The following is a 10,208-nucleotide window of genomic DNA, read 5'->3' as shown; positions in this document are numbered from 1 at the left end:
TTGAGACTTGTGGAATTTCAGCCAATGGGTGGAAGCTGGGTGACACTAGATATCCTCGAACTTACTCCAAGAAAGACCTTGGGGATAGTCAGAGCTCACACCTGAGTTAAGTTAAGGGGCTTTCTTGGGTAGGTGTGAGACATCTCCTCAGTTGAGCTAAAACAGCCCTAGGAGAGGTTCTCATTTGGAGAGCCACTCGGCAAGAGCCTGCCCCCATAGGAAGTAGACGCTAAGTCATCCAGAATGTGACAGCTTAGGTGTTTCTGCAACACGAGGACAACTGGCTACATGTACTTCAAGGTATTTTAATAGTCATTAGTTGGGCACCTGGTTGGCCCAGTGGGTTAAGCGGCTCAGGTCATGATCCTGGAGTCCAGGATCCAGTCCCAAGTTAGGTTCCCCACTCGGCAGGGAGTCTGCTTCTCCCACTGACCCTCCCCATTCTCTTAGTCTCTCTCAAATAAATAATAATAATATAAAAAATAAAATCTCTAATAGTCATTAGTCTAGGAATGGAGTGTTTTAGGAGCTGGGTCTAAATTTTATCCATTTCTTTTCACTTTCAGAATTGATTACCCATTTACACCCACCGGTTCTAGGTAAGGAGACATCTCTTCATTAACGTCTCAAATGTTAGCCTCACCCATGAAACAATGTCATGATCTTGGAGATCCTTGCACTTCCCACCATTTTGCTCTTCTGTTATTCTTCTGGCTGTAAAGGCCCTCCCTGATCATGACAGCCAAATCCCAGATTGATAAAATTCACCCATTTTAAGTGTACCATTCAATGATTTTTTTAGTAAATTTACAGAGGCGTATAAACATCACCACAATCCAGTTCTAGAACATGTTCATCACCCCCAAGAAGACCTCTTGTATCCATTCGCTGACACCCCCCTCCAAATTCCCGTCCCCACGCACAGGCAACCACCAGTCTCCTTCCTGTCTCTAGAGATTGGTCTTTTCTGGACATTTCATATAAATGGAAGCCTACATGTGATGTTCTGCATCTGCTTTTTAAGTTAATCATGGAACTCTTACCTGCTCACATTAGCTAATGTTGCCTCAGGGTCTCAGTTCTTGAAAGAGGTGGCCCATTTCCACCTGTACACGACTGGTACTCAGTTTTAACCTACACACATGAAATTGGGGGTTTCGGGAGAGAAATGCAGAGGTCGGAACACTTTGTGGGGTAGTCAAGCCAGGGAAAGGGACATTTGAGTCCAAAAAGATTGGTTGGTTTCTTAATTGCTTCAGTTACCAATTACTTGTTTGGGGGTTGAACTAGTGTAGCCTGGAGCACATACTGGAAAATGTGGCCCTTCAGCCTTCTTGGCTTTGGAGTCAGAAGGAAGCTGTTTTCAGGGCAGTTGGGAGGCTGCAGCGTCTCTGGGTGTAGGGATCGCATGCTGAGGACCAAAGCTGACCTTCGTAAGAGTCTCATGACAATACCCAGTTCACTGGACTAATGTGGGGATATCATCACGTGCATTATTGCTTGTAAACTATGTCCAATGCGTCTAGCAGAGAGTAAGCTATATTCTGTAACTACATAATAATAACTAAATAATAATAAGCATAACAATTACTAATGGTATACAAATTGTTAAATAATTTAAAATATTAAATAATGAATTTCACAATGACAAATAACATGGTTAAATAATAACATAACAAAGGTGCTAACATAATTGTTAATAAATAACATAATTAAATAATAAATATAAATAACATATAGCAATATAAGTAACATATAGCAATATATAATATATATTATAATATATATAATAAAAATATAAATAATATATAGCAAATATAAGCAAAATATAGCAATAAATTAATCTGGGTCAAAATTACTTCAGGCTTATGAAGGGTCAACCAATATTTATTCATTAAGTCTCTATCATGTGCCAGTCCCTATCAGTTGATATCACTGGTCTAGCTTTGGATAAGATACATGGGGTCATTTCTGACAAATGAGAAAGACTCTGAACAAGTCATTATGCATTAAATAATCATAAGGAATGGGAACCTGTATGAGAGTGCAATACAAATGGATCTAGTGCAGTCTGGATGTTCCAGAAGGTTCCATAGAGATTCACATCTAGGCTGAACCTAAGAAGAGGGTTAAACAGGCAAAGGGTGTGTGGTTTTCCTGCCAAGCAGAGGAAATCATCGGTAAATCCCCAAGGCAAGAAAGATGGTGGCACCCTCCGGACACCTACCAAGGGGTGAGCAGAAAGAACACAGGAAGGAAAGTCCAAGGTGAGGCTTCAAGTCCAAGAGCGAGCAGAGTATTGTGAGCCATTTAATGCTGCTTCTGATCCTGAGAGCCGTTTGGTGTTAATAGGCTGGGGGCAGGGGCTGGCTGGTCTTTGAGAATGGACTTTCTCTCCACAGTGTGGAGATGGATGGAGCAAATAGATTGGAAGCTTCCAGAAATAAGTTATTGTTATAGTGAAGGCAAGATGCAATGCTAAGGTAGTGATGAAAGTGCAGAGAGAAGCAGATGGCTTCGCGAGATACACGGGAGCCAATTCTGGCAAGTTAACAGTTTTACTTTTCTGAGAGAGAGGGAGAAAGGAGACTTTGAGAAAGACTCCAGAATTTCGGCTTAGGAGACGAAGTGTGGGTCCTCTGCTCATGGGTATTTTGTGCCACATACGGGGAAGGCAAGTTGGAGAGACCAGCCCCATGTGGACACAGGGCAGCGGGTGGACAAGCGTAGTGCAGATCGTTGGGATGTACGTTAGAAAGTCAGTTCCTGTTGTAAGGTTGCCCCACACCAGCATGTTTCTTCTTTTCCAGAGTTTGTTAACAGTACGTGTGTCTTTCCATTTATGTATGGCGACTCCTTATACTACAACTGCATCTCCCTCCACAGTGATTATGACTGGTGCTCACTCGACAAGAAATTCCAAGGCAGATGGCGGTACTGCACGGGGCAAGGTGGGCATCGCTATGATGGGCTGTCTTGGATGCCAGGGATCCAAGATTCGACTGATAGGAGCTGACTGTGTGATTTTGATGTTGGGTAAACCCGAGTCTGAATGACTGTTCTCTTTGCTGACCACTTTGAAAAGAGCTGGGTGTGCGAGACAAAGCACGGGTTTTGAGTTTAGTAATGGTTGATCCCAAAATTTGCCATGTTCATATTTCCGCTTCTGCTCCTTCCTTTCTCTGCAGATCCCCCCAAGTGTGCCTTCCCCTTCCTCTACAGAAAAAAGCTCTTTTATGAATGCACCAAGAATGGCTATGTTTTGAATCGGAGTTGGTGCTCATTGACAAAAAATTATAACCGAGATGGGAAATGGAAGCAGTGCTCTCCTTTTGGGTAAGTTGGCTAGGAAAGAAGGCTGTGTGTGTGTGTGTGTGTGTGTGTGTGTGTGTGTGTGGTGTGTTGTGTTGGGGGGGGTCTCTTAAAGTGGGGAACTTTCTAGGTTAATGAAAAGGGAAGGTTGAGGTTTACATTACTCAGTAATGGATGAGATTGGAGCTCAGCAAACATTTCCTGTAAAGGGCCCATTCATAAGTATTTTCGACTTCGCAGGTTTTATGGTCTCTCACATACTCAACTCTACCCAGTAGCACGAAAGTAGCCACAGGCAATAAAAAACAAATGAACGTGGCTGGTCCAATAAGATTTTATTTATAGACCCTGAAATTTGAATCTCATATAATTTTCAGAGGTCACAAAGTTTCAATCCCCTTTTGACTTCAATTTTTAGCTAAAATTCACTTAAAAATAAGAAAACCAATAGCTCATGGGTCATAACAACAGACAGTCCGTTGAATTTGGCCTCTGGGCTCTAGCTTGCTGGCCCCTGGATTGAACAATCTGTCCTTGACCCTATGAGGACGAAGAAATGAGGCTAGTTTCCACTGAAAAGAAGACACGAGAAGGAGAAGAGCCTGGTCAACAGACCACGGAGAGCTCACTCATCTCCGTGCTCTTGTATCACAGTGAGGATTTTACTGAGTGTACAAAAGTGTCTCAGTCAACCTTCACAATGCCCTCAGGGAGTAATTACAGACATGTGTTTATGCCCACAGAGAAATGAGGAAACAAGTCTCAAAGGGATAGGTTATACCCAAACTCAGTGTTAAATCCCATCATCTTAATGAGGCTTTGTGCAGAGACCACTTACTAGCTGTTCCCATTAAATGAGCCCCTACGATAGGCTCAGTTATGAGCTTTCCACTCATTACCTCTCTCCCCACCAAAATTGCCTTTTTATGAATCTGGAAACAGACATTGAGAATATGCCCATTGAGATCATGACCTGAGCCAAAGGCTTAACCGACTGAGCCACCCAGGCACCCCTGACTTTTATTTTTTAAATTCTGATTTTGATTTACACAAGTGATGCATGAACACTTGCCCATTTAACATTGAGGCAGCACGTGAATATGGGTAAAACGTTACCCCTTCCCTGTCCCGCTCACTTTGCTCTGTTTCCTACTCTCTTCCACAGCGGGAAATCCAACCAACCGCTCAGGACGTGTTCTTCTGGGTTTATTCTAAGCATTTACACAAAGATAACAATTTCAAGGTCCTTTAAAACATGAATGACTAATACCATTTCTTTTGTCCTGTGACTTGATACTTGATCTTCATTTAAATATACACATTATGGTGATTTTCCCACCTGAATTCATAAAGCTACCTCCCTTTTCCTCATGCCTTCACCAAATTTCAAAATACAGATATACTATTCTATGAGAGTATAACCTGTTTGTCTTCAATGGTTACCTTCCACGTTGCTTTTTAAGTGAGTGTGCGAGGGTTGGCTTTTTTAAAGTTATTATTAGAATAACTGAGTGGAATCACGAGGTCAAAGGGTATGTACATCTCGAAGGTGTGTGTTACATTTTGGGTTATCCAAAATTATCCTCTGTCAACATTACTGGACTGCCTGTTTTTAACTTTTTTATCACTGAAAATAACCAATTCAGTGAATTTGTTCACATAGGAGACTATGTGATTTATGTTAAATAATCAAGAAACTAAAATGATCAAAGTGGCAGACTGAATTTCAGAGGGAGAGAGAAAGTCTTAAACCTTCCTATGGCCACTGATTTACAACACATCTGTCTTTCTCCTGTTCCACTTATCCATGCTAGTTAGTTCTGGGTAGACCAGATCTCCCATCAGAGAGGCAACTGATCACTCTGTCTTGAAGGGTGATAGACTGATACTATCCTAACCTCTGTTTTTCTTCCACAGTCTCTAAATGAGCCTTCGTGTCCTTGAAGAGACAGAAGTTACAGGACTCATCAGTTGCCTCTCAGAATATATCATTTCCCTGATTATTATGACAATAAAGATTTGGTGTCTCTAACCTGTGGATGACTCCTTTTGTTGAAAAAAAAAAATAATAAGTCATGGCCAGTGTTCAGTGATAATCAGTACAATGCTGACCGTGGTGGGGTGGGGAGCTAGGGGGACATTTGTGGGGCAGAACTTGCCTTCAGATCCAAATCCTGCTGAATGGCTAACTGCATGATCTTTCGTAAGTTAAGTAAGTTCTCAGAGACTCGAGCTTCTGCTCATGGACTTTTTGAAGTATAATATACACTTTGAATTTTTTTTGAGGCAAAATTTATGACATAGAATTGCCCATTGTAATGTGAACAATTCAGTGGGACTTAATGTCGTCGAGATGTTGCACAAACAACACCTCTACCGAGATCCAAAACATTTTCACCCCCCGGAAGTAAACCCTGTACCCATTAAGCAGACAGTCCCCCTTGCCTCTCCTCCAGCCCCCAGCCACCACTCATCTTCTTCTGCTGTCACTATGGATTGACCCATTCTGGATGTTTCATATAAGTGGAATCATCCAACATGTGACTTTTTGTGTCTGGCTTCTTTCACTTAGAATAATGTGTTTTTTGGGGTTTGTTTTTTTGAAGTGAACATAACTTCAAGGTTTTATTGTCTTCATAATATAACAAAATATGAAACTTAGAACTGGATCACTCGGTCCTTCTTCTTCTTATCTCCTCCCAGTTCAAAATGTTTGCATCTCTTAGTAGCCAGCGTTCTCTTAGATCTGCAATTGGGCTCAACACATTCAAACCTCAGCACAATATTCTTTATAGAGTTAGCCTTTTTCTGGAAAATCGGCTTAGTCTGCCCAACATAGCCACTCTGTTTCCTGTCATAATGTCACTTTCCCTGGGCATAAAGAGAATCTTTGCCTTTCCTGTACTGTGTCACTTTGTGGGGTTGGTGCTTGTCACACTTCCTGCAGAAAAGTCCGGCGAGTTTAGGAATGTTTACCATGTTTGCGAGAGGGCTATCAGCACCGAAAGCTAGAAGAACGTTTCTGAAGCTCATCCACTTTGTTGCACACATATCCATAGTTCACTTCTTTTTTATGGCCAAGTAATATTCCATTTTATGGCTATACCACACTTGATTTATCCACTAATATGTATATTTTATAAAGCACATAGGTGACGTGTGTAGAGACAGGTGAATTTTCACAAACTAAACACATCACGTAACTGACAGTCATACTAAGAAACAGATCATTTCTGGGGCACCTGGTGGCTCAGTCGGTTAAGTGTCTACCTTCATCTCAGGTCGTCATCCGGGGGGTCCTGGGATCAAGCCCCAGGTCAAGCTCCTTGCTCAATGGGGTGTCTTCTTCTCCCTCTACCCCTCCCTCCCACTTGTGATCTCTCATGCTCTCTCTCAAATAAATAAAATATTTTTTAAAATTAAAAAAAAATAAAACCATACTGAGACACTGGGTGAGTGTTGTAAGTTATAAGACAAGGCGGCTTATAAACAACAGAACGACAGAAGCTTATTTTTCATGGTGCAGGAGGCTGGAGGTCTGAGATCAGGGCGCCAGCATGATCCAGTGAAAGCCCTCTAGTGGGGACAGGGGAGGGGGTGATGGGCAGACTTCTGCTTGTCTCTGAGCAGGGCAGAAGAGGGGGAGCTAGCTCTCTGGGACCTCTCTTGTAAGAGCCCACTCATTATCAATCCATTCATCCTCCTGAACTAATCAGCTCCCCAAAGCCCCCCACCTCCTAATACCATCACTGGGGGCATTAGGTTTTCTAGATAAGAATTTGAAAGGGGCACAAACTTCAAGCCCTAGCACTAGCAGAAATGCAAAATCGTAAGCCACTCTGGAAAGCAGGCAGCCTCTCAGCAAGTTCCATGCTCTCCATAAGTTCAATGTCACATTCTATGTCCGGCTCGCTTGACTTGTGGTCATTACGCACCCGATATTTGAGCTCATGTAACACTATTTCATTGCACAAATGCCCCCAAACTTATTTTATCCTTTTTATTCCTGATGGGCATTGGGAAGTTGCTCGCTTGGGTTTATAATCCTTAATGCACCTTTGACTGTATCTGTCTGTACATGTCTTGGAGCACGTTTCTTTCGGGTACACACCAAGGACTGAGATTGCCTGATCCTAAAATGTGTGCGCGTTACAACTTGGTGACTTCGGGCCACTGATTTCCAAGGAGATTGCTCCGATTTAAATTCGAACCAGCCACAGTTCCAAATCCTTGCCAAATTAGTATTTTCTAGCTTTTTGGATTTAAATTATAGGAATGGAAGCAAATATTATGTTACCTCTGTCTTTTTCCTGTTTTCCTCGCAAGAAAAACGCAGAGCCTCTCTCACATCCAGCCCAAGGTCCTGGCTCAGAGACAGCGGTGTATGGGTGCCCCCTGGTGGCCTCAGGACATCACAACAGGTTTCTCTGTCCCCACTCCCCCAAAGGAGGCCCTGAAGGAACCCCATCTTTGATCTGACCTGTGTCTCCAAGCACATTGTTTACCATGACAATATTAAAGCTACACTAGTTTGGAGGTATTTCCTGTTAGGCACTTATCTAGAGGAATTTTAGGCAAAGACTAAAAAAAAATGGGGGGAGGCTTTAATTTTTTACAAGCAAAATCATTGGTGGATACTGTGTTTGCTTACTATAAAAACAACTACCCTTAAAAACCTTTCTTTTTTGTGGCACTTGACTTTTTTTAGATGGATTTTAGCAAAAAGGGTGATGTAGTGTTCCATGATTCATCGTTTATGTATAACACCCAGTGCTCCCTGCAATCCGTGCCCTCCCTAACACCCACCACTGGGGTCACCCCTCCCCTCCAAAACCCTCAGTTTGTTTCTCGGAGTCCACAGTCTCTCATGGTTCATCTCCCCCTCCGATCTCCACCCCCCTTCACTTTTCCTTTCCTTCTCCTAATGTCCTCCATGCTATTCCTTATGCTCCACAAGTTAGTGAAACCATATGATAATTGACTGTCTCTGCTTGACTTATTTCACTCAGCATAATCCCCTCCAGTCCCATCCAGGTTGATGCAAAATTTGGGTATCCATCCTTTCCGATGGCTGAGGAATATTCCATTGTGTATATGGACCACATCTTCTTTATCCATTCGTCTGTTGAAGGGCATCGTGGCTCCTTCCACAGTTTGGCTATTGTGGACCTTGCTGCTATGAACATTGGGGTGCACAGTAGAGTCTTACCTCTACCACTGATGCCGTGGATGCCAGCAGACCTTGTACCAAAGAGGGAGCCCTCTGGATCATAGGGATCACCATGGGTCCCTCCAGATCAACAGTGTTGTCTGGCCATGTGATTGAGTGATCCACGTGCCATCGTATGTATGTATGTATGTATTTATTTTGCTACAGGTTGGAAAACAGAATAATTCTTGCTCTGGTTGCTGCTTTGAGGGATACAGATATAGGGGAGTCCCAAGACCTGCCTTTGAGAAGTTACCACCCCCTCCCCTCCTTCCTGAGCTGAGCAGAAGGTCCAGATGCTTCCCTCGGGGATGGTCCCGATGCAGCCCAGGAAAGTTTCCTGGGGGATAACAAAGGTTCTTGGATTCAGAGGGGGCAGGGGGGCTGGGGCTGTTTAGGTAAAAGGTGAAATGTAATTAGAAAGGTGAGTAGGGAGGGATCTGTGCTACTTAATCTGCTCAGGTCCTGTGCAGCTGGTCAAGGCAAAAGAGAACTGGCTCCGCTGTTAGAAAATCCGTCCGTTTGCCATTCCGTGGTGGCCGTTTGGTGCCTGGCAGTTCCCAGGGTCAGCAGCCTCCCTCCCCCTGACCAGGGTGTGAGTCTGAAGCTCATCTGACCCCCCAACCTCGCTTCCCCGCCCCCCACCCCGGCTCCACAGAAGGCTTCAGGGATGCTCCTGATCTCAGCTCCCTCTCCTGGGATAGATGCAAAATTAGATATCTCCCAGGGACAACGGGGGTGGGGTTTTGGCGGTTTGTGTGTACATCCTTAGCAGGGTCTGTCAGATAAGGACAGGCTTTCAGTACCTCCCAGCAGTGTCTCCACATTCGCACTATACACACACACACACACACACACACTTCTACTCCAAGCCTGACACACACACTTCTCCCCTTCCCCCGTACCCCCCTCCACAGACACGGTCACGTGAGCATCCCTCCCCCAAATCTGATCTAATTCTCTCTCTGCTCTGCTGAGGCCCTCCAGGCTTAAGAGGATTGGAGTATTTGCTAAATGGGACCAGGACAGGGTTAGAGAAACAGCTGTGGGGAGACCCAGGGACCAAGATGGCCATGGTGGGGGGGCCGGGAGGGAGGAGACAAAGAAGCCGAGAGAAGGGGTGAGGGGTTCTCCTGGAGTGTTGGAGGGGGTGGTTGAGAAGGTCAAAAAAGGACATAACTCTAGCTGACTCTGCAGGAGAAAAAGCGTTTCCAAGAGGACCATGACCTCTATTAATTTTCAAAGTATCAATCCCCCAAACAAGATCCAGATTAAGTCATTAGAATTAAAAGCCCCGAACCAGGTTCCTGGATACATAGTAAATAAACCAGCCGAACCCTCTATATAGGACAAACAGATCAGAAAAATAAAATGTTCAATTATCATCTAAAAAGTCAGGCATAAGAGATAAAACACTACAACTATACCCCCAGAAAGACGTGTGTAAGACCTCTGCGGATAAATAGGAACATTTGGTGGAGAGTCTTTGTAAACAACCAAATGAAGGAATAAATGCTATCCATTGATTGGAGCTCTGGTATGGTAAGGATGTCAGTTCATCCCCAAACCATGACGGATTTCATGCAATTTTGATTAAATTCCCCCACAAGGCTGCTTGAGAACTTTAGTAAGATCTCAGAGCATCTCTGAAGCAGAGGTCCGGTGGGACACCTGGGAGCCCGGAGAA

At 43.8% G+C, this 10,208-nt stretch overlaps 1 pseudogene; it reads right to left on the bottom strand.

Moving 5' to 3' along the window:
- Window positions 1-5,970: 5,970 nt before the first annotated feature.
- LOC116856075 lies at window positions 5,971-6,291 on the bottom strand (annotated as a pseudogene).
- Between the last annotated feature and the right edge of the window lie 3,917 nt (window positions 6,292-10,208).

This window comes from Lontra canadensis, unplaced genomic scaffold (genome assembly GCF_010015895.1).
Source record: "Lontra canadensis isolate GAN:19392208 unplaced genomic scaffold, GSC_riverotter_1.0 scaffold107, whole genome shotgun sequence".
NCBI lineage: Eukaryota > Metazoa > Chordata > Mammalia > Carnivora > Mustelidae > Lontra > Lontra canadensis.
Note: the sequence above shows the minus strand (reverse complement) of the source record. Positions and strands in the feature narration are given on the sequence as shown.